Source organism: Amblyraja radiata, chromosome 37 (genome assembly GCF_010909765.2).
Source record: "Amblyraja radiata isolate CabotCenter1 chromosome 37, sAmbRad1.1.pri, whole genome shotgun sequence".
Classification (NCBI taxonomy): domain Eukaryota; kingdom Metazoa; phylum Chordata; class Chondrichthyes; order Rajiformes; family Rajidae; genus Amblyraja; species Amblyraja radiata.
The window spans coordinates 13,540,370-13,566,773 of record NC_045992.1 but is presented as its reverse complement, the minus strand read 5'-3'; the positions used below and the strand labels follow the sequence as shown (position 1 = coordinate 13,566,773).

At 44.2% G+C, this 26,404-nt stretch overlaps 1 protein-coding gene across 4 annotated transcripts in view; it reads left to right on the top strand.

Annotated features, from left to right (window-relative positions):
• Positions 1-21,114: 21,114 nt before the first annotated feature.
• The window catches only part of pald1 (phosphatase domain containing paladin 1), a 188,600-nt gene continuing 183,310 nt past the window's right edge, over positions 21,115-26,404 (top strand). For 3 of the 4 annotated variants that reach the window (XR_004410053.1, XM_033012959.1, XM_033012957.1), the window contains exon 1: positions 21,115-21,435. The gene's annotated coding sequence lies outside the window, so the exon portion shown is untranslated. The remainder of the gene's footprint in view (positions 21,436-26,404) is intronic. The other variant, XM_033012958.1, reaches the window with a different exon arrangement.

Below are 26,404 nucleotides of genomic sequence, written 5' to 3'. Positions count from 1 at the left end.
TCTCCAGCTTTCTTCCCCTGACCATAATCAGGTCTGCAGTGCCTCCCTCACCTTGAGCTGCCAGGTCTGTTCTGAATCTCATCACGATGAAAGATGTCCTCAGTGTGAAGATTAGACGTGGTCCCCACTCCCACCGATGGCTGATCATTCTGCCACCACCCAGCAGCCATATAGATGCCGGTTTACATCAAACTCATTCATTCATTCATCATCGTTGAAAACATTAGCGACGCAGTGGTGCTGGTTTCCGACGGGAACGGTGACGGACGCACCACACGCCTCTGTCCTCCAGTTCCTGCGGACTTCCGCCGCTGGAAGTATAGGATTTTGGTGTGTGTGTGCTTTATCATCATTCCTTACAATGCTGTGTACGACAGTGATCGCAACTTCTACTGAAGTGTGGATGGCCGTTGGCTCGCTAGAAGCTCATCCGCCCTTTGACTGGTCTTGTTTTTGGTCCTGCTGGGGGTCCACAGCCCCCTCCTCACTGGCAAACCAGGTGGGGGAAACGGTTTAGTCGCCGACTATCCGACCATGGAGCAGGTAGCACGGGATTACATGGTACCCGTGGCGGGGGGAACTCCCCCCGACCTGACAGAAAATTACATCAAAGATGGATGCAAAATGCTGGAGTAACTCAGGCAGCATCTCAGGTGAGAAGGGTCTTGACCCGAAACGTCGCCCATTCCTTCACTCCACAGATGCTGCCTGGACCGCTGAGTTACTCTAGCATTTTGTGTCTATCTTAGCCATATATTTCAGCTGACCCACTATAGTGGTAAACATTGCAATCCCTGCCTAGACTAGATTCTGTGCCCTATTCGCCCTTAGCATGCTTCCAAATGTTTTATGTAGAGGCAATAATAGTTCAATTGGGAGAGATGAAGGAGAGTGGCACGGTGGCGCAGCGGTAGAGTTGCAGCCTTACAGCGCTTGCAGTACCGGGGACCCGGGTTCGATCCCCACTATGGGTGCTGTCTGTACGGAGTTTGCACCTTCTCCCCATGACCGAGTGGGTTTTCTCCAAGATCTTTGATTTCCTCCCACATGCCAAAGATGTACAGGTTTGTAGGTTATTTGGCTTGGTATAAGAGCAAATTGTCCCTGGTGTGTGTAGGATAATGTGCGGGGGTCGCTGTTCGGGTTGGACTAGGTGGGCCGAAGGGCCTGCTTCCGCACTGTATCTCTAAACTAAACTAAAGTGGTGATTAATGCACTTTGTTTGACCCGATGCCATGGGATTTCGTGGAATCAGGTTCAGTACTTCCACCGGGCTCCATTCAGGAATGCTGTCTTCCACACGATTCTATGCGTGTCATTGTTTCAGATACTTGCTTAACTAGTCTGAGGGACAACTGCAGTTATCAGTTTCCACGATAGACTTGCATTGTACCTTTGTTATATCACTTTATTTATGATAGTGCTCGTTTATTTTTATCTTTACCTAACTGAGCAGCCATTTCGGAATCTGCAGTCACATTTGGTAAGCATGCCAGATTTTCTTCCTTAAAGGGTATTACTGAATCAGATCAGATGCTCACATTCGTGGTATGAGTTTTTTTAATTCCAGATTTATTTAATTAATTGAATTTAAATTCCACATGGCCATGGTAGATTAGAACTCAAGTCAGCCTTTATTCCAGTTCCCTGGATTACTGCTCCAATAACATAACCACTACATTATAATATCTGTGACATTACGAAACAGGCATTTTGAGCCATACATCCAGAGTGCAATCTTTTGAAATAGTGAAAGATAAATTTAAAAGCACCCATTATGAAATAAGTACTGTACATAAACTGAGGGACTGGTTGCTAGGAAACATTGTGACAACAAGCCTGGATTTTAATTTGCTCAGAAAGAGTCTCTTCCAACACTAGTCAGACATCCAATCACTGTATATTGCTGTTTATTTTGACTAAAAATCATCTCAAGTTGTATTAATTAAATAAATATTTGTAACTACTAACAGCTCAGCCTAGAGATAGATGTACAATCACAGTGAGGAGGATAATAGCAAGGAGAACGTAGGCTTGTAGTTTAGGTGAACACATTTAACTTAGCAAATGCACAGGAACATTTTGGAAGGAAGTACAAGCAAAGGTAATAATTGACACAACTCTAGAGTTGATGTAGGAATAGAGAGGCCTAGGTATTTATGTGGGCAGGTCCTTGAAAGCAGGGGGGAAGGTTCAGGAAGCCGTTGAAAAAAAAACTGGGCATCGTAAGTAATTTAAAAAATGGTAGCTGCTGGAAATCTGGAATAATAAAAGAAATACTGGGAACACTTGTATCTTGTGGAGAGAGAGTCCATTTTCCAGATCCCAACCCTTTCAGCAGAACTGAAGGCACTCAGACAATGGAAGTGGGAAACATACAAATGTGGCTGTATGGTTTACCAGTTAAGCCATTACTTAAGTACTGGATGTTTAAGAAGGAACTGCAGATGCTGGAAAATCGAAGGTAGACAAAAATGTTGGAGAAAGTCAGCGGGTGAGACAGCATTTATGGAGCGAAGGAAATAAGCAATGATTCGGGTCGAGACCTTCTTGGAGCGAAGGAAATAGGCAATTCTTTTAGAAGGGTCTCGACCCGAACCGTTGCCTATTTCCTTCGCTCCATAGATGCTGCATCACCCGCTGAGTTTCTCCAGCATTTTTGTTTACTTAAGTACCGGCTGTAATTCTAGTTACTGACCTTTAGGAAGAATGCTAGGGACTTGGAAAGAATGCAGAAAAGGTTTGCTGGAATGGTTCCAGGGATGAGGGGTGTTTGGAAAAAAGCTGGAGAAGCTGAATTGTTGTCCTTAGATCACAGACGGTTGGGAGATGTGAGCAAAACGCAACGTTCTGGAGTTAAGCAGCAAATGTTGCCTGACCTGCTGAGTTACTCCAGCACTTTGTTCACTTCCACTCAAGATTCCAGCATCTGCAGTTCCTCGTTTCTCTAATGTTGAATGATGTGATGGACTAATCTGTGATTCTGTGTTGCATTGGAGGAGAAGCTTTTATTTGGGGTTGCAGGTGTAAGCACGTGAAGGGCAATGAGGGTGAACAGAATGAATAAAAACGGTTGGAATTAAGTGTAAATTCACCACTCATGGCAACTCCCAGGGAGGTACAACTGAAAAGCTTCTCGACTGGTAAATTGAGTACAAGATTTCCCGTGCCTTGAGCACAGGAAGCCCCATAATGATTTATAGCTAATCAGGTACTTTTTAAGTGCAGTCACAATTGTAAATTAGTAAGTCCAACCGCTAAATTGTGTGCAGTGAGATTACCCATGGTGATGCAATAAAGACCAGGTGATCTGTTTTAGTGGTTGATTGTGGTATAAATATTACCTGAGAAGAGACTGCATGTGGCAAGCGTGAGCAAACTGGAAGCGGGGGCTGCGCGGAGATCGAGTGATCCCGTACGAGTTGACATGAAGTTCGAGCGAAGTCCGCGGGAAGTTCACGCGTGACGTACGGCATCAAGACGCTGCGTACGGCATCGAGATGCTGCGCATGCCCGTCGAGGCGGTGCGTACGGCCTCAATGCGGCTGCGGGCCGGTTGGCAATTGCCGCACGGAATTTTTGGACAGTGTCAGTTTTTCGGAGCCCCGCACGATGTCGGGACCAGCTCCGCACAACTCCATATGGCTCCGGTGATCGAAGTGGGACCGGCCCCGCGAGGCCGTACGGCTTAAGCGACCACGTTAGGTCGCGCTTGCTGCATGCAGAGGCATGCTTGTGGGACAGGCCCTTAACAAACTGAAACACAGCCTGCCTGTCCGTACCATCCACACATACTGCCAGACCTGCTGAGTTCCTCCAGCATTTGTGTTTTGCTGCTGATAAATATTGGCCATTTGGCCAGGATACCGGAGATATGTGTAGGAAGGAACTGCAGATGTTGATTTAAACCGAAGATGGACACAAAATGCTGGAGTAACTCAGCAGGACAGGCAGCATCTCTGGGGAGAAGGAATGGGTGATGTATCGGGTCGAGCCACCTTCTTTATCAGTCTGAAGAAGGTGTCTCGATCCGAAACGTCACCCATTCCTTCGCTCCTGAGATGCTGCCTGTCCCGCTGAGTTCCTCCAGCATTTTATGCCGAGGATACGTTCCTTGTTCTTCAGAACAGTTGATGGTCAAGTTGTCCTACAACTTTAGGCTGTGCACGCCATACGCAAGAAGAAGAAGAAGATAGTTTATGGTAAGGTGAAAAGGCAGGCAGCTTCTCATCTTCTCATCTGGGAGATGATGTATGTGACATTGCAACTCTTGTGCAGACTTGTACGTCCATTGCACATAAACTCTTTCAATTGGCAGAATATCAGTGAATATAACGAGAGATTGAGAACATATCTTCCCAGAAGAAAATGCAGTTTTTTCATTGAGATCTTAAAAAAGAAACCAATGATATTTCCCCAAAGCCTTTGGAGATTAATTAGTTTAGTTTTTAGTTTAGAGATACAGTGCGGAAAGAGACCCTTCGACGGCACTGATCAGCGATCCTCGCACATTAACACTATCCTACATACACTAGGGACAATTTACAATTTTACCCATCCAATTAACCTACAAGCCTATATGTCTTTGTAGAGTGGGAGGAAACTGGAGATCCCGGGGAAAACCCACACAGGTCAGGGGAAAACGTACAAACTTCGTACAGCTAAGCCCCCTTAGTATAGATCGTATCTAGGTCCTGGTGCTGGCAGCAATTCTATTGCTACGATGCCGCCCCTTAATACTTAATACTTAATTAATATTAAGTTTTCCTGAGAGGTGTTAAAAATTGAGTACATCCAGTAGGGATGGGGAGAACAATGTTTAGATGGGATCCGAAGAAAGGCTTTCACGACCAGTTTGTGGTTGGTATCGGGACTGCACTGGTTGAGTGTGTGATGGAGCCGATATATCTACATTTATTTTTGGCAAAATTAATTTATAAAAAGGAGAAGAGTTGAGGCATCACCTTGAACAAGGGGTCCAGAACAAGGGGTCACAGTTTAAGGATCCAGCACAAGGGGTCACAGTTTAAGGATAAGGGGGAAATCTTTTAGGACGGAGATGAGAAAAACATTTTTCACACAGAGAGTGGTGAATCTGTGGAATTCTCTGCCACAGAAGGTAGTTGAGGCCAGTTCATTGGCTATATTTAAGAGGGACTTAGATGTGGCCCTTGTGGCTAAAGGGATCAGGGGGTATGGAGCGAAGGCAGGTACAGGATACTGAGTTGGATGATCAGCCATGATCATATTGAATGGCGGTGCAGGCTCAAAGGGCCGAATGGCCTACTCCTGCACCTATTTTCTGTGTTTCTATGTTTTGAGAGTTGTGAAAAGGAGTCTGCTAGTATTAATAAACATTTGTAAAAGCATTCACTATTGTTTTCAGCTTATCCTGTCAGAATCAAACAGGTCAGTTGTCTTTCACTTTTTCTCGTGGTTTTTGAAATAAAAACACATTTTTACCTCAAACTCTCCAAACCAGTTTCCTCCCTTTGTCTTGTCACTAGTTTGTTTTTATCACTTCGAGAGTGTGATGTGGGGGTGGAAGTGTCCAACTTTGTGACAGGCATGCCACAGTGTCACAAAGAGAATGTGATATACGGAAACAAAGCCTCAGGCCAAACCAGATGTGTTGTTGTTTCCTCACGACACAAGCAGTCATAATCACATTCGTTCAGCTGGTTCCTATACCCCTTTATCTCTTCTTCCTCCAAGCATCCATCTAATCTTGAATTTGCACTTAGTTTCTGCCTCAACCACTAACCCCCAAGAACATAAACTGCAGCCATGACAAAGTCATGATTAACACGGTCCAAAACGTCCATTTCAAACTGAACTCTTACTTGTGGCATTTGTGCAGGTTTCCCAAGGACGTTCAGGAAGAATTTACAAAAGTAAGAATTAGTTTGAATGAGCTATTATCATTTTTTGTATGTTATATTTGTGTATTTTCATGGTGAAGAGTTCAACATAACAGCGCAAACTCACTTCTTGGGCAACTAAAGAAGAGTCCCCACCTGAAACTTAATTTGTCCATGTCCTCTGGAGATGCCGCCTGATACACTGAGTTTCTCCAGCACTTTTGTATAAACCAGCACCTGCAGTTGTTTGTATCATATTTCGCTTGGGCAGCTTACAGTCCAGAGGTATGAATATCGATTTCTTTCACTTTAGGTAGCCTCGGTATTCCCTCTCTCTCAATCCCCCCCCCCTCCCCCCCAAGTCTCACTAGCTTCTCGTTTTCACCCAACAAACAGCTAACAATGGCCTGTTTCCTTTATCATCATTACTTTTTGCACATCTTTTATTCATTGCTCTTTATCGATTTACATCATCGTCTATATCTCTCGTTTCCCTTAACCAGTCTGAAGAAGGGTCTCGATCCGAAACGTCATCCATTCCTTCTCTCCAGAGATGCTGCCTGTTCCACTGAGTTCAGCGGGACAGGCAGCATACTCCAGCTTTTTGTGTCAATCAAGCTTTTTGCCTACTCCAGCTTTTTGTGTCTATCCTTGTATCTACGATACACATTGATTGGTGCTGGCATTTTCATGATGTCTGTTTTTAAAAATGATTTATCTTTGTCAATTATCACTGACAAAGCCAGTGCTTATTGTCCAGAAATGGTACTCATTTTAGCGGCAATTAAGAATTGGTGGGCCTGGAGTCACATGCAAGAAGCCAAGAACTAAAAGTCAGGTCAAGTTAATTGCTGTTTATTGTCATATGTAGCAGTACAATGAGAAACAGGTCCAATGAAAAATCTTCCTTGCACCAGTATCGCAAACACCATTGTCTCTGACAACACAGAAAACCCCCCCTATAAATTATCGATAAAATTATAAAGGAAAGAAGAATGTGGAAAAAAATAAAACATTCGTACAAAAACATAATGAAAAAAATAGAAGTCCATAGTAATGACAGAGGTGGGCCATACATAGTGTTCCATCATCGGGGTAAGGATTAAGGTTTTGTCGGTTTGTGTACACATTGACTAGTTAACTAAACACATATGATTGTTTCATTTGCAATGATATGCCATGGCTATGATCTTCATAATGATAGAACATAGAAACAGCCCTTCAGTCCACCAGATTTGTGCATTTAATTCAGGCTGGCACTGCAGCACAGTACTAAGGGTGATCTACACTCTCAGTAATGGGAATGTTATGGATAGGAAACATTTGGCTATGAATAGGACTTCAAACTGGATTCCAGAGCGCCCTCTCGCATGGACCTAAAAGACTGCAAAGATGGAACAGGGGCTTTCACCCTGGTGTTCTAACTTAGTTTAGTGTAGTTTAGTTTAGAGATACAGCGCGGAAGCTGGCCCTTCGGCCCACTGAGTCCGCGTCGGCCAGCGATCCCCACACGTTAACACTAATCTACACACACTAGGGGCAATTTTACAATTATACCACGCCAATTAACCTACAATCCTGTACATCTTTGGAATGTGGAGGAAACCGGACATCCCGGAGAAAAACAATGCAGGACATGGGGTGAACGTTAAAACTCCGTAGAGACAGCACCCGTAGTCAGGATCGAACCCGGGTCCCTGCCGCTGTAAGGCAGCAACTCTACTGCTGCGCCACCCATCATCTCTAGATCCGATTATTCATAACTATCTCGCTGTAGATTGAAGAGTTAACAAATCGGCGGCATGTTCTTATAAATCCATTGACATGACAGATTCTACAGACGATTGAACACATGGGCATATACTGAGGTTGTGAAGGGTCCGTCATAAATGACAACTTCTTTGAATGAGATTTTGGAATGTATGATCTGATGCAATTCATATCACACCCTCTAAATGATAAACAACAGACCACTGACGATTCAAAAGGAGGAAACTGGTTTGGGGCGTTGAAGGGAAAAATGGGTTGTTTTATTTAAAAAAAACATAGGCTAAAGTGAAGGACAAACTGACGTGTTTGATTTGTGATCAGATCACGTCATGTCTATTAATAAGGATGAATCTAAGATCACTTCAAAGCGTTGCTAAAGTCATTTATCACACTTTGTAGATTCCTGTCACTGAAATCCTTTGGTGACCTTTCTATCTGCTTTTGAATAGAATTTTCAAAGGTTAATATTTTGAGTTTCTTATGCTTTTATTGATTTTAAGAGCCGCTACTTAAGAACCGCTGGTATTGGGGTGGGGTGGAGGGTAGTCTTGCTTTTTGTATGATTGTGTTTGTATGCACATATGTTTGCATGCATTGGGATTTGTGTGTGTGTAGGGCAAGGGTGTCTGTAGCCTGTGTGCTTATGTGTTGAGTGTATGTGATTGAACTTGTGAAAGTTTCAAGTAACACATGTGTTTGTGTGGGTGTGTTTTTGCAAGTGTGTGTGTGGCATCTGTGTGGAATGTGGGCATATATTTCTGTGTAGGAAGGAACTGCAGATGCTGGTTTACATCCAAGATAGACACAAAATGCTGGAGTAATGCAGCGGGACAGGCAGCATCTCTGGAGAGAAGGAATGGGTGACTTTTCGGATCCGAAGAAGTGTCTCGACCCGAAATGTCCCCCGTTCCTTCTCTCCAGAGATGCTGCCTGTCCCATTGAGTTACTCCAACATTTTGTGTCTATCATATATTTGATAGTAAGTAAGGAAGTAAGTTTATTGGCCAAGTATTCACATACAAGGAATTTGCCTTGGTGCTCCGCCCACAAGTAACAACATGACATACAGTGACAGTTACGAATGACTCAGAAAACACTAAACATTAATAATAATAATAATAATAATAATGACATTAATGATAAAACACCATTGATCAAGCATGTGAACCAACAAAATACCAGATCAAAGGGAGGCTACAGATTTTTGGCTGTTGAGTAGAGCAACTACTCGTGGATAAAAACTGTTTTTATGTCTGGCTGTGGCAGCTTTGACAATCCGGAGTTGCCTTCCAGAAGGAAGTGATTCAAAGAGTTAGTGGCCAGGGTGAGAGGGGTTTCTGTCAGAACAGAACAGAGAAAATGGATTCATTCAGAGTCCAAGTTGTAGTCCACAGTTCACGGGTGTTCATCGTGAGCTTATTGTACTCGATGGCCTTGGTGAAAATCATCCCTGATTTGGGAAGGGAGTTGATATATTTATTTCAGATCCCTGAAGTCACCATACATAGTGACTGTGTTAATTATTATATCCTGTTAGCCGCCTAATTAAATCATTCAGAAAAACTCCAGCTTAATTGTTTGGTTGGTGTGCATGTGAAATGTGTGAAACAGGGACACATGAGGAAACATCTGGATCCCTTTGTAACGGATGTTATTATCTTCAAATGGATCATTGTATAACACAGTTAAAAGATGTTGAACAATTTTGACGGCACAGCTGGTGATTAGCAGCAAAATATTGCTAAGAATATGTATTTGAAGGGTAAATATAATAACACTATTAATGAAATTAACGGAATCAAGGGACATGTAATCAGCACAGGGAAGAGGGACTGAGGTAAAAGATCAGCTGTTTTTGTTTGGAGATACAGCAGGGAAACAGGCCCTTCAGCCCACCAAGTCGATCCCTGCACAATAACACTATCCTACACATCCTTGGGGCAATTTTACACATACGCCAAGCCAATTACCCTCAACAATTTCTTTTTTGTCTCCTCACACTTTCTGAAAGTTATAAGTGTAGTTATGGGCACTGGCATGGGCCCCAGCTATGCCTGCTTTTTTATTGGTTGCATCGAGCAGTCCTTATTTCATGTGTACACTGACCCTATCCCTCATCTCTTTCTCCGCTACATTGACGACTGTATCGGAGCTGCCTCCTGCTCCTCTGCAGAACTCATGGATTTCATTAACTTCACCACTAACTTCCGCCCTTCCATCTAATTCACCTGGACTATCTTTGACACCTTGGTTCTTGGCCCTCCAAAATATTCCAAATGGAATTTAAATTGGAGGTCCTCACTCTCGCTTCTTGAACTCTTTGTCACCCTCATAGGGGACAGACTATCGACTGAGTAAGTGTCTCCACCCGAATCGTCGCCCATTCCTTCTCCCCAGAGATGCTGCCTCACCCGCTGAGTTACTCCAGCATTTTGTGTCTACCTTCGATTATCGACTGATGTCTAACATAAAACTACCAACTCCCACAATTATGGGACATACTTCCTCCCATCCTGCCTCTTGCAAAGACCATATCCCCAACCCTGAATTCCTTCATCTCCACTGCATCAGCTCCCAAGATGTGGCTTTCCATTCTGGGATGTCCAAGATTTCCCTTTTCTTTTGTAAACATGGCTTCCCCCCTTCTGTCATTAATGGATCCCTCACCCAGGTCTCCTCTGTGTCCCATGGATCTGCTCTCGCTCCCCTCCACTCAGATGGACCAAGGATAGATTTAACCTGGTCCTCACCTTCCACCCCACTAGCCTCCTCATCCAGCACATTTTCTGTCCTTGTGCCCTTTTTGTAAACCAGCATCTGCAGTTCATTGTTTCTACCTCTAACACCATTTTCCTAAGATGAATCACAGTCGAGTCTTTGATGTCATAGAATTTATCTTTTTTCATTGACTGTGAAAACAAATCTTCCCATAGAACTCATGGGAATCAAAAAGGAATTAGAATCTTGGATATTTTTTCTTGACTGCCATTGTAACTTAATGTATGGTACATCTTTAGGTTTCATACCACACAATAAAGTGAGTGTGATCTAAGATCCGACTCGGATGCCTAATGAATACTTTTTGGTGGTTTGAACCTATTGGGTTAAATAACCTGACCAAAAATCCTACAATTCTTATTTATATTATAAATCTGGTTCATTTTTAGCATATAATTTCAAGAGGAGAAATACAACATATTTACATTCTGTTTAGTAAAATCTGACTTCTAAATATTTTTTAATCTGCCTATTTAAGGATATAATGTAAACTCCGAAGACAGCTTCTAAAATGTTTTATTTAACAATGGAGCCACTGTTAAATTATGTAATGGTAAAGGGGCATTTTACACATTTGGAAAACATCACTCAGTTTGGATAATAATAAGTAATTTCCATGAGAAATCATAGCTTGATGTGAGATTATTCTGCAGCCTCTAGTTTATTCTTGCATTCTCTTTGCAATCATGAGGGTTTCCTCCAGGGGTCTGAAAGATGTGTAGGTATGTAGGTTAATTGGTCTTTGTAAATTGCCCCTCATGTGTAGGGAGAGGATGGGAAAGCAGAATAAGATAGAACTAGTGTGAACGGGTGATCAATGGTTAGTGTGGACTCGGTGGGCCAAAAGGCCTGTTTCTATGCTGTACCTCTAAACTAAACCAATTCCCTTTTCAAAATTGAATCAGTTTCCACCACCATCAATTTCCCTGGATTGACTCCATTTGAAATGAAAATTCTCCTTAAATTATTCAATTAAAAAGTGGCTCTATTATTTGTTTAATTCTTTTAGATTAATAATAACAGGGTATCGTAGGATGTGGATAATGTATGAGGCTGCATTTCATGCCTATAATGGGGTTCCTGAAGAAGATGGTTCATTATCTTTGCTTGTGAGTAGTCATTGCTTCATTTCATAATATTCCAAGAACGTGCACCACAATTTTGCACCCCCCACTTCTACAATCAGCCTGAAGAAAGGTTCCGACCCAAAATGTCACCTATCCATTCCCTCCACAGATGCTGCCTGACCCGCTGAATTCCACCATTACTTTGTGTTTTAATCCAGGAAGTAAAATTGTTTCAAGTGGACTAGATGTCTATCACACAACTCAAACGAAGGCCAGATCGAATTGGATGGGTCATGGTAGATTCTCATCTCAGAAGAACATTTACTGGACATGTGGATATGAGCAAAAATCATCTCATCTATTGACTTTAAAATGATGCAGGCCACAGTGGGCTATGATCTACAAATCACTATGTTAAAGCCCAATACCATAGCCACTAAGTTGTCACAAACCATATTACGCTAAATACCGGATCTAGGGTGGACATATTTCATTGTAGGAAGTTGCTGAGCAAAGACTGAACTCTTCCCCAGAGGGAAACAGGAACAGGAGGAAAACAGACCAGTCAATCCCTGGAACCTGCTCCACCTGCTAATGAGATCATGCCCTGCTTACTCTTCTTATTGAGTCCACACACAAGATTAGAAGTTGTTCAGTCAGCGTTGAACACACTTCTCGGCATCTGCACAATGGTGTCTGTCTTGCGCTTCTTGTGCTTCTTGTACGTGGTGGTGGAAAGATTGATGGAAACAGGCCCGCGACGTGAACGCTCTTTCCTTGACCCTCAGCACTGTTTACCTGTCTCAGCTCTATATCTCTTCCTACTCTCAGCTAACATCTCAATCCATTGGAACTTCAATTGACAAAGCTTTATATTTAAGTGGAAAATAGCTGACATTTTCATTCTAATCTGAAAGTGTATTTGTGTATCCCCGTGTGACAGAGCAGCATTGGAAAATACATTATGTTAAAACCACTCTCATCAAAAACTACTTTTGCTTAGAGAGCATCTTTAACATGGCCTATGGGTTTCACAGAAGTATTATTAACAACTAAAGTTTGACTCCCGTATCAGCAGAAATGAGGACAGCTTTAAAGCAACGCCTTAAAGGAGGAAAGGAAGTTAGGGAGTGCCACAGTTTAAAACCCTGACAATGGAGAATAAATTTAGGCATGAGGTTAGAATTGGAGGAGTGCAGAAACCTCAGGCGTTTGTGGAGTTGGAAGTGATTATGAAGATGGGGAACGGGGTTATTGTGGGGTGAAACCATTGAGGAATAATAAGAGCAGTGAAAAAGATTACCAAAAGGAGGAATATCTCTTCCTGATCAAGAAAGCATTTAGTAGCAATCTTCTTTTGTGTCCATCTTCCATGTTTCAAATGTTGACATCGCTGTCATCGTCTGTCCTGAAAAGGACGCAAGCTTCCGGCGACAACCAGTGGGAAGCCGTCACTTGTTGCAATGGATGACGGTGGTAGCAGAATTAGCTCGGGATACTTCCAGTTTCCAGCCCCGCGACGTGGACGCTTCTGCTATGGGGCCTTAGTAGCAATGAGATGCCACAGCTCCGATTTTTATTTCAAACACGAGTTTGCAATTTTATTTTCTCATCTCCGGGAGACAACGATGGTTTAAAAAGGACCTTAAAAAAAAATCGGGGTTATGAGCCTCGTTGGCAAGGCTGGCGTTTTTTATCAGTCATTTCTCGTTTTCTTTGAAAAAGTGGCAATGAAGAATTGTCATTAAATGTGCAATAAAGAAACTCCAACGGTACTGTCGGGTAGGGGTTTTACATAATCACATGTTGGGCTCTATGTTGTTCCGTAATGTGAAACAAATCAAAGAATGCCGTAAGCTCTTAGAAAAATGAAAAGTGAAATATTTTGGCAAGGAAACAAGTAAGAGAATCAAAGTATTACAGATAAAACTCTAAAGTTGGTGCTGAAGTAGAGAGACTTGTGTGTGTATATGCGCATTAGTCTTTGGTGTTATTAAGAAAGGTTGGGGAAGCTGTTGGAAAAATGGGCATCATAAGTACTTGAACAACAGGATAATTGAGAAACTACAGGTGCTGGAAATATCAAATAAAATCAGGAAAGGCCGGAAATGCTCAGTAACCAAGGCAGCATCTGTGGAGAGAGAAACAGAGTTTCAGGTCAGTGACTTCTCATCTGAATTGTTACACCTTCTGCCTAGTCATCACATTGAAATGGCATTTAGTTTCAGTGAAAACTCATGGATCTAAAACATAAACTCTGTTTCTTTTTCCACAGCCATTGCCTAACCTGCTAAATATTTCTTTTTTTAATATGTTCCTCTCATTTTATTGTCTACACACTGTTTCAAGCTCTACTGGTTAGTGTCTTGCTGTAATAAGTTATCTTATTTTTCTGCAATGGACATAATCAACATGCGTGTGCCTTGCTTTGTATAACCTTGTAACCAGGGATGGTTTTTTTGCTTGTTTTTGTCTCTGAAGGACCTTTTCCTCTTTTTTGGGCAGAAATATTGATGGCGAAATGACATCCTATTGTTAGAGGTTTTTCATCAACTGCTTACTGTAGTTGTAGATCAAAGGGACAATCATTAAACCTGCTCAATTCATACATCACATTTGATGTTCTTACTTCTACAACACAACTTGTAAAAGATGTTTAAGAAGGAACTGCAGATGTTGGAAAATCGAAGGAACACAAACAAGCTGGAGAAACTCAGCGGGTGCAGCAGCATCTATGGAGCGAAGGAAATTTACTTAGCTCCATTGATGCTGCTGCACCCGATGAGTTTCTCCAGCCTTTTTGCCTACTTGCAAAAGATGTTGCCAGAATGAAATGTGCTCTGACACATAAGCAGGGTGAGGATAATACTAACAAATAAAAACAGATATCAAGAGGGAAAAAAATGTCCTTACTGTTTATAAAGGAATCTCTGCTGCGAGAGTCATGGATTTTTTAAACTTTCTATGTCATATTGTGGCCCTAACTCAAGTGGCAAGAGTGTTTTATTGTCATGCGAGCTGAAATGCAACAATGATATTCTTACTTGCAGCAGCAGAGCACCAGGTTTGTAAATACAGTCCTCAACAGATAATCTTCCTCGTGTCAGGATGTCAGGACTTTCATATGAAGAAAGACTGGATAGACTCGGCATGTACTCGCTAGAATTTAGAAGATTGAGGGGGGATCTTATAGAAACTTACAACATTCTTAAGGGGTTGGACAGGCTAGATGCAGGAAGATTGTTCCCGATGTTGGGGAAGTCCAGAACAAGGGGTCACAGTTTAAGGATAAGGGAGAAATCTTTTAGGACCGAGATGAGAAAAACATTTTTCACACAGAGAGTGGTGAATCTCTGGAATTCTCTGCCACAGAAGGTAGTTGAGGCCAGTTCATTGGCTATATTTAAGAGGGAGTTAGATGTGGCCCTTGTGGCTAAAGGGATCAGGGGGTATGGAGAGAAGGCAGGTACAGGATACCGAGTTGGATGATCAGCCATGATCATATTGAATGGCGGTGCAGGCTCGAAGAGCCGATTGGCCTACTCCTGCACCTATTTTCTATGTTTCTATGTCTCTATGTGTCCGGCCATCTTCTATATTACGTATTTCCAGTGGTTGGCGCAGGCAAGCGCAGCGGCATTTGGTTCGGCCAGGTCATCTTCGGTACATTGTGGACCTTGGCTACATCTCATCATGTGTTCCATAGTTTGGGATTTGCCCCACACACACACATGCATCGGAAGTTGTTATTTTCCATTTCTTCATGGACACCTCTCAGCGTCCTTCGCCAACCTGCAGGCGGTTCAGTGTTTTCCAGACCTCCCAATCTCGAGATAATAATAATAATGAATGAATACAAAAACAAGTTTGATGAATAAAAAACCCAACACAGTATAGTGCAAAAACAAAACAAATTCCAAAGTCCCCAGTGCAACCCAGGCAGTTTATAGTTCGGAGTTTCGTTGGAGTTGACCATGTTCAATTCAATTCAATTCAATTCAATTCAATAGCCTGATGGTTGTAGGGGAGAAGCTGTTCCTGAACTTGGACGTTACATTATTCTGACTTCTATATCTTCTTCCTGATTGCAGGAGTGAAATGAGAGCGTGGCCAGGGTGGTGTGGTCTTCTCCGAGGATTGTCACCTTGTCGTGGTGGAGAGGCTTGTGTGGTTCTAAGATCCTAAGGGCGATGCCGTCTGGAGCTATGCTCCTGGTAGGGCCACCCATGGCGGTAAGGTAGAGGGGGAGATCTCTGTCCAAAGAGCAATCCAACCAAGACCTCAACGGTGGAACAGGCGGAGGATGATGGCTGACTTCAGTGGAGCGTCGCAAAGGCTGGGAAGGCGGATGAAGGCTGCAGCAGAAAAGGGTCTCCGGTCGTCTTGGATTCCATGCCACTGGATCCTGACCCAGATCTGTCAAGGACTGTGTGGTGGCCGTCTGTGCACCAGTCTCCCCACGTTAAAAAAAGTCACGCACAGGCGTCCTCCAAGAGAGGACAGTCATACTCGTTTTGAGTGACTGCCGACAGTATGGTCCTTGATGATGCTAGCTGCCTTTTTGAGACAGCGCCTATTCTAGATCCCCTTGATGGTGCGGAGGTCAGCACCCGTGATGGACTGGGTAGTGTTCATCACATTTTGTAATCTTCATTCCTGGACATTTGAGTTGCTGAACCAGGCCACGACGCTACCAATGAATATGGCCTCTAACGTATATCTGTAGAAGTTCAAGAGAGCAGTCATTGACGTACCAAATCTCCTCAATCTTCGAAGGAAGTATTGATGGGCCAGCACCCTAGTGCCACAGTGACAAAAGTATTAGCTCTCAGAAGACTAGTGCCTTGCTTGCCTGCTCAGATGCCTGTTTTTATAAAAGAGATGTCAAACGTTGGCAAAATGGGACTAGCTAGATGAGGCAGCTTGGTCGGCAAGGATGCGTTGGGCCAGAGGCAGGGCCGGATTTACATATAAGCTGGACAAGCTTAAGCTTAGGGCCTCAAGATCTAGGGGGGCCTACTCACCTCGCTGCCTCACCAGACCCGTCGAACCTCACTGCCCCACCGACCATCTGCCAACCGGGACCTCCTACTCATTGCCCGTTGGCCCTCGCCACTCCACCGCCCTCCAGCAGCCCGCAGCCGTCGCCTTACCTGCAGCCTGGACTCAGCACCGGGCCTGAAGCTTCCTTGCTGCAGACTCCAACTCCCCTGAGTTTGACTGCGCTGGGTCCTAGTGCTCATCCACCTAACCCAGGTAACCTCAGTGGCTGGGTCTTCCCCATCCCCCTCAAACCATGTGACCCCAGCTCTTCCCCACCCACACTACAGTCCTCATACCCCCCTACCCCCTGACCACCCACCACCCCCCCACCAGACATTCCCTCGGCCTCAGTCCACTCACCTGCCTTCCTCCGGCCCCAACCCCCATCCCTGCCGTGTGTTCACCATCCCCCCTGACCTCCCACTCTCAGATACCGAATGGTCTGCCCTCAGCAGAGGCCTCACCTTTGTCCCCCTCCATCCCCACCTCAGTGAGTTCCGCTCCCTCCGCGATTTGGAGCTCTTCTTCCGTGGCTTGGACTTCCAAATCGGCCACTTCCTACCGTAGTCCGTGGCTCCCAAATTCCACAGGCTGAGCAAGGTGGAGATTCAAGCTGGCGGCCCTCGGCAAAGGGATGTTGAAATCAGCGCGGCCCGAGGCTGGAAGCTCCGCAAACCACAGCTCCATGATGTTGAAGCAGCAGGCCCAACACTCCAGAGCTTCAAACGGCGATCTAGGTAACGCATCGCCCGCTCCGCGGTGAATCCAATATGTATTTTAAAACCAACTGTTTAATGACAACATACAGTAGGATCTAAATGTGTCACACTGTCATTGTTGGGTAGTCATGGTCCTATAGTCGTGAGGGTGGGGATTAGGAGGGGGGGGCTCACAAGTGAAATAGCTTAGGGCCTCTCTTCATCTAAATCCGGCCCTGGCCAGAGGGTCTGTTTCCGTCCTCTATGTCTAGGCCATTATTTACAGCTGCACCAAATATCATAAAAACAGCAAAGTAAAAGCAAAATACTGCAGATGTTGGATGTCTGAAATAAAAACAAAAAGCGGCGGTAATATTCAGTGCTTATTGTGCGAGATAGAAGTAACGTCAGTGATTCAAGTACTTGATCAGTCACAACTAAATCAGATTATCTTGTCTTTCTCATGCTGCTATGGGAGCTTCCTGTGTGCTCTTTGCCATAGAGGGAGTACAGAGTGTTTCCTAATGTGTCATTGTGTTTCCTATTGCAACGCAGTCGCCCTTTCATAGTGTTGGTATTTTGTGATGCCTGCAGTTTTGAAAATTGCCAGATAAATACATGATGTGTCGGAAGGAACTACAGATGCCGGTTTACACCGAAGATGGGCACAAAATGCTGGAGTAACTCAGCGGGACAGGCAGCATCTCTGGAGAAAGGGAATGGGTGACGTTTCAGGTCAAGTGATGAAGGGTCTCGACCCGAAGTGCCACCCATTCCTTCTCTCCAGAGATGCTGCCTGTCCAGATAAATCCATGATTCATTTTTACTGTAGTTTAGTTCTCCCATGACATTAAAAGGGGTACGAGGAAGATTTGCCAACACAGGTTGAGGGATATGAATGTTTAGTTATGTGGAAATGTGAAGGGAGCTGGGATAGTTCTCCTTAGAGTCAAGGTGTCTTTGCAAGAGGACATTTTGGAAAAATAAAATCTTGACAATCATTTAAAAATGATAAAGAATGGGTGAAAATAAAAATTCTAGACCTGACCAACAGGGCTGTCAATGTGTATAACAATTATAAACAGTTTAACATGTTGGTATAAATTCTTCACCTTTTGCGGGTATTAGTGATTCTTTAAGAAATTGTTCAATAAACAAAACATAGAAACATAGACAATAGGTGCAGGAGTAGGCCATTCGGCCCCTCGAGCCTGCACCGCCATTCAATATGATCATGGCTGATCATCCAACTCAGTATCCTGTACCTGCATTCTCTGCATACCCCCTAATCCCTTTAGCCACAAGGGCCACATCTAACTCCCTTTTAAATATAGCCAATGAACTGGCATCAACTACCTTCTGTGGCAGAGAGTTCCAGAGATTCACCACTCTCTGTGTGAAACATGTTTTACTCATCTCGGTCCTAAAGGATTTCCCCTTTATCCTTAAACTGTGACCCCTAGTCCTGGACTTCCGCAACATCGGGAACAATCTTCCTGCATCTAGCCTGTCCAACCCCTTAAGAATTTTGTAAGTTTCTATAAGATCCCCCCTCAATCTTCTAAATTCTAGCGAGTACAAGCCGAGTCTATCCAGTCTTTCTTCATATGAAAGTCCTGACATCCCAGGAATCAGTCTGGTGAACCTTCTCTGTACTCCCTCTATGGCAAGAATGCCTTTCCTCAGATTTGGAGACCAAAACTGTACACAATACTCCAGGTGTGGTCTCACCAATACCCTGTACAACTGCAGTAGAACCTCCCTGCTCCTATACTCAAATCCTTGACAGTGACATGATAAAAAGTTTACATATTTGTCTAAGGGGACAGATCAATGGATGGATAGGAAAGAACTGCAGATGCTGGTTTAGTCTGAAGAAGGGTTCCAACCTGCAACATTACCCATTCCTTCTCTCCATAGATGCTGCCTGTCCTGCTGAGTTACTCCAGCACTTTGTGTCTACCTTCGATCAGTGGATGGAGGTGGGTTGGGGACTGGGATCATCAGGGGGATGGGGGGAAATTAGTGGTTAAAAGGGAGATTGCTACCATTAAACTAAACTGAATATATTTGACAGAGAGGCTCCAGTCCAGGGCTGTGTGAAAAGGCCTACCTTGCCACTTCTGGGATAATGGCCCAATCTCGCCCAGACTCTGATACTCATTTTATACAGACTCGGGGCAGACATTGAAAGCCCCCTCTTCCTGATCATCTGCAGACTGAGGTCCCCATTGCAGTGTTTAAAGAAAACATCTTGGTCAACATCTCATCCTCCAACACCAAATAACTAATTAATTTGCTATACACCCCCAATGTGTCTGAAAAACAACAAGCATAAAGGGCAGTCCTACTTGGGCGTCATTTACGCATCACGTAGGTGGCGCGCGAAGATTTTGTGAATCCCAAAATCCTGGGGCGCCTACGCCACCACGCCTCACCACGCACCTATCGAACCTATTACATGGAAAGGACAGGTTTAGAGGGATATCGGCCAAATGTAGGCAGGTGGGACTAGAGCAGATAGGACATGTTGGTCGGTGTGGATAAGTTTGGCCGAAGGGCCTGTTTCCACACTGTATGACTCTATGACTAAAGAGGTATTTTGTCAGAGGGTGGTGAATCTGTGGAATTTATTACCACAGAACACTGTGGAGGCCAAGTCAATGGATATTTTTAAGGCAGAGATTGATAGATTGTTGATTAATATAGGTGTCATGGGTTATGGGGAGAAGGCAGGAGCATTGGGTTAGGACGGAGAGATAGATCAGGAATGGGGTACTGATTTTGGACGATCAGCCATGATCATATTGAATGGCGGTGCTGGCTCGAAAGACCAAATGGCCCACACCTGCACCTATTTTCTATGCTTCTATGATTGAATGGCGGAGTAGACTTGATGGGCCAAATGGCCTAATTCTGCTCCCATTACTTATGAATATGACTGTAAGAACAGACCGTTCAGCCCACAATGTCTGTGCTGAAGGTAATGCTATGATAAACTCATCTCATCTGTTTGCACATGATCCTACCCCTTTCATTACACATGATCCACATTCCTCCATTCCCTGCATATCCATAAGTCGATGGGGATTTCCTGTAGCAACAGCAGCGCCTGCAATAGACTGCACACTGAAGTGTGTTCCCAGATGACAACCTGTTAGCCGCGGTGTTTGGGGGCTGTTTTCAAGGAGGGGAGAGCACATGTTATGTGAATAGTAAATACACAGACATTGGTAAATGTCGCGCATGTGGAATATAATCACCCCGGGCAAGAACCGGGTGGGGAAACATCCCGTTGTTTGAGAAGGAACTGCAGATGCTGGAATATCGAAGGTAGACAAAAGTGCTGGAGAAACTCAACGGATGCAGCAGCATCGATGGAGCAGAGGAAATAGGCAACGTTTCGGGCCGAAACCCCTTGGGTTTCGGCCCGAAACGTTGTCTATTTCCTTCGGGGTTCGGCCCGAAACGTTGTTAATTTCCTTCGGGGTTCGGCCCGAAACGTTGTCAATTTCCTTCGGGGTTCGGCCCGAAACGTTGTCTATTTCCTTCGCTCCATAGATACTGCTGCAAACTGCAGTTTCTCCAGCACTTTTGTCTACCTGGGGGGGAAACAACCAGGCGACTGCAGGATTCTGTTTTCACAACGTGCAGCGAAAGTTCCACAGTTGCAACACTCTGAGCTTCGTAGTTTTTGAAAAAATAAAATACCAGGGGAGCTTTGCTTAAACCGGCTTCGCCTCCAGGCCACTGAAAACAGGCTTGTTAAGTGATGATTCGATAGGGAGAAGTCTTCAAAGTTGAAGAAAGAGGAGGTGTGAGTGGGCTGGACCTGGGGGCTGGAGGCAGAGAGACAGACAGACCGCATTTGCTGTCTCCAGGCGCCGGCGAGTGATTGGCAAGGAACTGGCTGAGTGGAGGCGACGCCCTCACTTTCTCCGCTGCCGAGTTTTGCCCTCTTACTTTGAGCGCGTGTTTGTGTGTGTCTCTCTCTGTGTGTGTTTATGTGAACACGAAGGCAGCGGATGTCAGGCTGCACCGGCGCCCAGTGTTGATGAAAACTCTCTGGATTCTTTCAAGCATGCCCACTTCTCCACATTCAAAGGCGCGCCTGACCGAAAATCCTGTCGAGATGCTGTAAAGCCTCTCAAATCTCTTCAACGTGTCCACTTTTGTTAAAGGGAATTGAATGATTGCTGCAAAAAATCAGTAGCTCAGGTAACGACTTTTTCCCCCTCTCTCTCTCTCTTCTCCTTTAATTGCTAATGAAGCATGGGTGAAATGGGTTTGTTTTGTGACTGAGTGCAGCTGATTTCCATTCAGTGTTGAATGCAGAAAAAAAAGGAAGTGGTTAACATATTTAACGTTTCATCTTCAAAGCTAAGGGTGTTGCTCAAGAGCTGGTATGAGTACACTAAGGGGATTGTATTTAGTCAAAGGAGAGAATGTGCCAATGTGTTGCATCTGGTTTGAACTTAGTTGCTCTGACACGTTTGAGCACAAAAGTGAGTTTAATATCCATATGTAGCTCAGTGAGGGAGCGCCGCGTTGTGAGGGAGCGCCGCGCCGTGAGAGCTGGTAGCCCCTGAGACTTTAAACTGAGGCATCATTTACCCAGTCAGTGAGTTCATCTCAATGTCTGGTTGGTGTCTTTACGTCAACTGGGGTCATTAAACTAGATTGTTGTATTTCACAGAAAATCAGAAATAAAAGGAGAATGTGTTAGAGATAGCCAGGCAGCAGCAGAGAAGAGAGCAACAGTTTCAGGTATTTAAGAAGGAACTGCAGATGCTGGAAAATCGAAGGTACATAAAAATGCTGGAGAAACTCAGCGGGTGCAGCAGCATCTATGGAGCTCGCTCGCTCCATAGATGCTGCTCTACCCGCTGAGTTTCTCCAGCATTTTTGTGTACCAACAGTTTCAGGTGTACAGGACAGCTTTGGGGACAGTTCGAAATCAAACTTGTTTGAACTTGCACAAATGCTGGTGGGACAGAGGATTGAAGGAAAAGTCTGGACATGCTGGAGAATGGGAGAGGCTGCATGACCAAGTGGTGGGGGTGGCCGCTGAGAAGGGAAAGTACGTGTGTGTGTGTGTGTGAAGGAAGCATTAATAAGAGGACACAATTGATCTCTGAAATACTAGAAGAGGTGACCTGAGAAAACTTTTAAGTGTGGAAATGTGACTGAAATGGCTGGTCACAACTTCCATCCAGTTCATGATGCATGTCCTGGCTCCACCAACCACACTCCCAGGACCCCAGTCTGAAGAAGGGCTCTGCCCCCAAATGTCACCCATCCTTTTTCTCCAGAGATAGAAACATAGACAGAAGATCCAGGAGGAGGCCATTTGGCCCTTCGAGCCAGCACTGCCATTCAGTATGATCATGGCTGATCATCCAGAATCAGTACCCTGTTCCTGCTTTATCCCCTACATCCCTTGATTCCATTAGCCCTAAGAGCTATGTCTAATTCTCTCTTGAATACTTGCAGTGAATTGGCCTCCACTATCTTCTGTGGCAGAGAATTCAAGTCGAGTCAAGAGAGTTTATTGTCATGTGTCCCAGATAGGACAATGAAATTCTTGCTTTGCTTCAGCACAATATAGTAGGCATGAGTACAGAACATATCAGTGAGTCCATATACCATTATATAAATATATACAGATGCTACCTGACCCTCTGAGTTACTCCAGCACTTTGTGACTATCTTCTGTATACACCAGCATCTACAGCTCCTTTCTACACCTGGTTGGTAAAAATATGTTAGATTCACTATTGTGTTTGGAAAGTTGAATGAATGAATACTTCATTGCCACATGTGATAAGTCACAGTGAGATTATATGCTTGCATGCCAAAGTGATGCAAATAGCAATGTGCTATGTTGAAAAATAGAATGCTGCTTATATTGGACTGTGAACAAAGACAAAAGTTGTAATTGTGTAGCGTTTTGTTTTGGAAACATGACTGTGTCTTTCCCTACATTGCAACATTTTATGTGCTGTGAATTATTTTTGGCTATCCGATGCGATTAAATGCTCTGTACAAATAGGATTTTATTTTCGAGAACAGTTACAAAATAAGACGTCTTTCTGTCGATAATGATCCTGATCCTTTTATGTTCATGACTGCTGTTGCTTGACTCTGGCTTGTGCACCACAGGCTAACACCGTGCAAGTACAGGATTGGGAATCGGGCATTGGACAAGTGCCCACTTGGGTGAGATTGTGTCAGTGTCTTTTGGAAACAAAAGAGCAGGATGTCCAGGAAGAGCAGTCAAAAACTGGGGAAAGTATAAACTGAAACATATTTGAATAACAAAAATAGGTAGGTGCTTGTCCAGGCTGCAAAAACAGGATGTGCAGATACTACTAACGTTGCATAAATGGGACACCAACTTTACCAGAGAGAGATCAACAGGAAGAGTTTTTCATGTTGTTTTTCACGTAATGTGAAAGTTCATGTATTTTCAAAATGTCAATTTTCTTTTGAAGTCGGTGAGCATTTTTATGCATTTTGGGGATGGAGAGATATGGATCACATGCAGGCAGAGAGAGGTATATGTATCCATGTTCAGGTAGAAGAGATTAGTTTAACTAGGCATCGTGTTCAGCATGGAAGGGCCTGTTCCTGTTCTATGTTCCAGCAACAGTCTCAATGTGCGTCCCTGAGAATAGTCTGGGAACAGAGAGTCATTGCAGTACTGTTTGGGGCAGACCTTGATGAAGGCCATGCAGTCCTTTTCCAGTTCTTCTTGGCTAGTACAAGGTCAACTGGGAGGTGGTGATCATCTCATACGAGCTGCAGCCATCTCGAGGGCAGTGTGTGGGTGGGAGTTGGGCTCCAACTGTGCAGGAAGGATTTGATGGGGAGAGCCCTTCTCGCTGTCTGCCAGTGCGTTTGTGTGGGTTCTAGCGATGATTTTAACAGTCCACATTGGTGACTTCCTCACTATATGTATCTTGTCCTTCTCCGATAGACCCTCCATACTGTCCATTGACTGATGGTCTTGTAGTCAAAGGTGTTTTTCTGCAGAAACATTTTCGTGAAAGACGGTTTGTGTGGCAAGAAGAGATAGCCACAGAGAGCTGGAGTAACTCGGCATGTCAGGTAGCATCGCTGGGGAACATGGATAGGTGACGTTTCGGGTTGGGCCCCTTCCTCAGACTTTTATCCATGTCCATCCACAGCTGCTGCCTGATCTGCTGAGTTACTCCAGCACTTTGTGTCTTTTGGTGCAAACCAGCACCTGCAGTTCCTTGATTCTACAAGATCCAACTGAGGTTCACTACACAAATCATAGGCATGTCCATCACAACACTGGAGACGGTTGGAAGGCAAGTGACGTGAGGTATTTGCATACTTTACGCATAGCTTGATGCAGCCACACGCAAAGGTGAGCATCAGGATGAGGGCTACATCAGGTTCATATGTCCACCCCTTTCTCTGGAGCCCATCCCTTTCTGCTTGAAGTCTGGCAACATTGAAGCAGGGCCTCGGGTTCTCTACATTTTACCTCTGGTTACAAAAACTTCAGTCTTGTTTTATGCACTCAAATGTTGAACCTTTCCATCATTGAAGAAGATGGCATGCAGTTAAGTTTGCGCATTCTATTAAAAATAGACTGGCTCGTGCATATTAAACAGCACTGAACAGAATATGTTTATTTGTGCACATGTTTGCTTGATTTATGAATTTGGAGTATAAAGTAAGAGGAGCTAATTTCATGACATTGAGATGCAACTAGTGTTGTTTACAACACATGGAATTTAAGGTCTGTAGGATAACATGACCACATTGAACACTGCATAGGTCCACCAGCAGTGAAATAATAATCCACCATATCGGTGATGGTTGAGGAATTAGAATATTAGCCAGCGCACTGGCTTGCATTTCAAAATAACGGCATTGGATCTTTTAGGCTTGGATGAGAATGATAGAGCCTTGCTCTAATGCATCTTCTTGAAGACACCAGTTTGGATGGTGTCAATACTGCATCCAATTGTCAACTGAGCTTTTGTAACAACTTTGGAGATGGGTTTCAATCATAAATGGATAATGCCAATGGGTAGTTGCTATGAATTAACTGATCAATTAGCAGGAAGTGTTAAATATTGGAACATTTTCCGTGTTCGCACAATGGCACTTGGAATCATTTATATTAGTGACTTGCATATACTTAGTATGGGGGAACTGTTGACATTTCTGCCGGCTCTTGAGGCAAGGATCCTGTGGCATTATTTATTCATCTTGTGTCCTGGCAAAATTCACGAGACAGTTTAGTTTTAGTTTAGAGATACAGCTCGAAAACAGGCCCTTCGGGCCACCAGGTCTGTGCCGACCAGCAGTCCCCGCACACTAACACTATCCTACACATATTAGGGACAATTTACATTTACACCAAGTCAGTTACCTACAGTATATATGTATTTTGTGTGTGTGTGTGTGTGTGTGTGTGTGTATATATAATAATAATAGATGGGATTTATATAGCGCCAAGGTGTATACTCAATACTCAATACTAATACTCAAGGTGCTTTACATCGCATTATTCATTCACTCCTCAGTCACACTCGGTTGTGGTAAGCTACTTCTGTAGCCACAGCTGCCCTGGGGCAGACTGACGGAAGCGTGGCTGCCAATCTGCGCCTACGGCCCCTCCGACCACCACCAATCACTCACACACATTCACACACAGGCAAAGGTGGGTGAAGTGTCTTGCCCAAGGACACAACGACAGTATGCACTCCAAGCGGGATTCGAAACGGCTACCTTCCGGTTGCCAGCCGAACACTTAGCCCATTGTGCCATCTGTCGTCCCAAATATATTGCTTCAGCACAACTGAACATAGTAGGCATTGACTACAAAACAGATCAGTGTGTCCATATGGACACACTGATCTGTTTTGTAGTCAATGCCTACTATGTGCTGTTGTGCTGAAGCAAAGCAAGAATTTCATTGTCCTATCAGGGACAAATGACAATAAACTCACTTGAACTTGAACCTGTACGGCTTTGGAGTGGGAGGAAATCGAAGATCTCGGAGAAAGGTCACGGAGAGAACGTACAAACCCCGTACAGAAAGCACCCGTAGTCAGGATTGAACTTGTGTCTCTGGCGTTGTCGGGCAGCAACCCTACAGCCGTGCCACTGTGCTACCGGCCACCTGTTTGTGGGATCTTGCTTT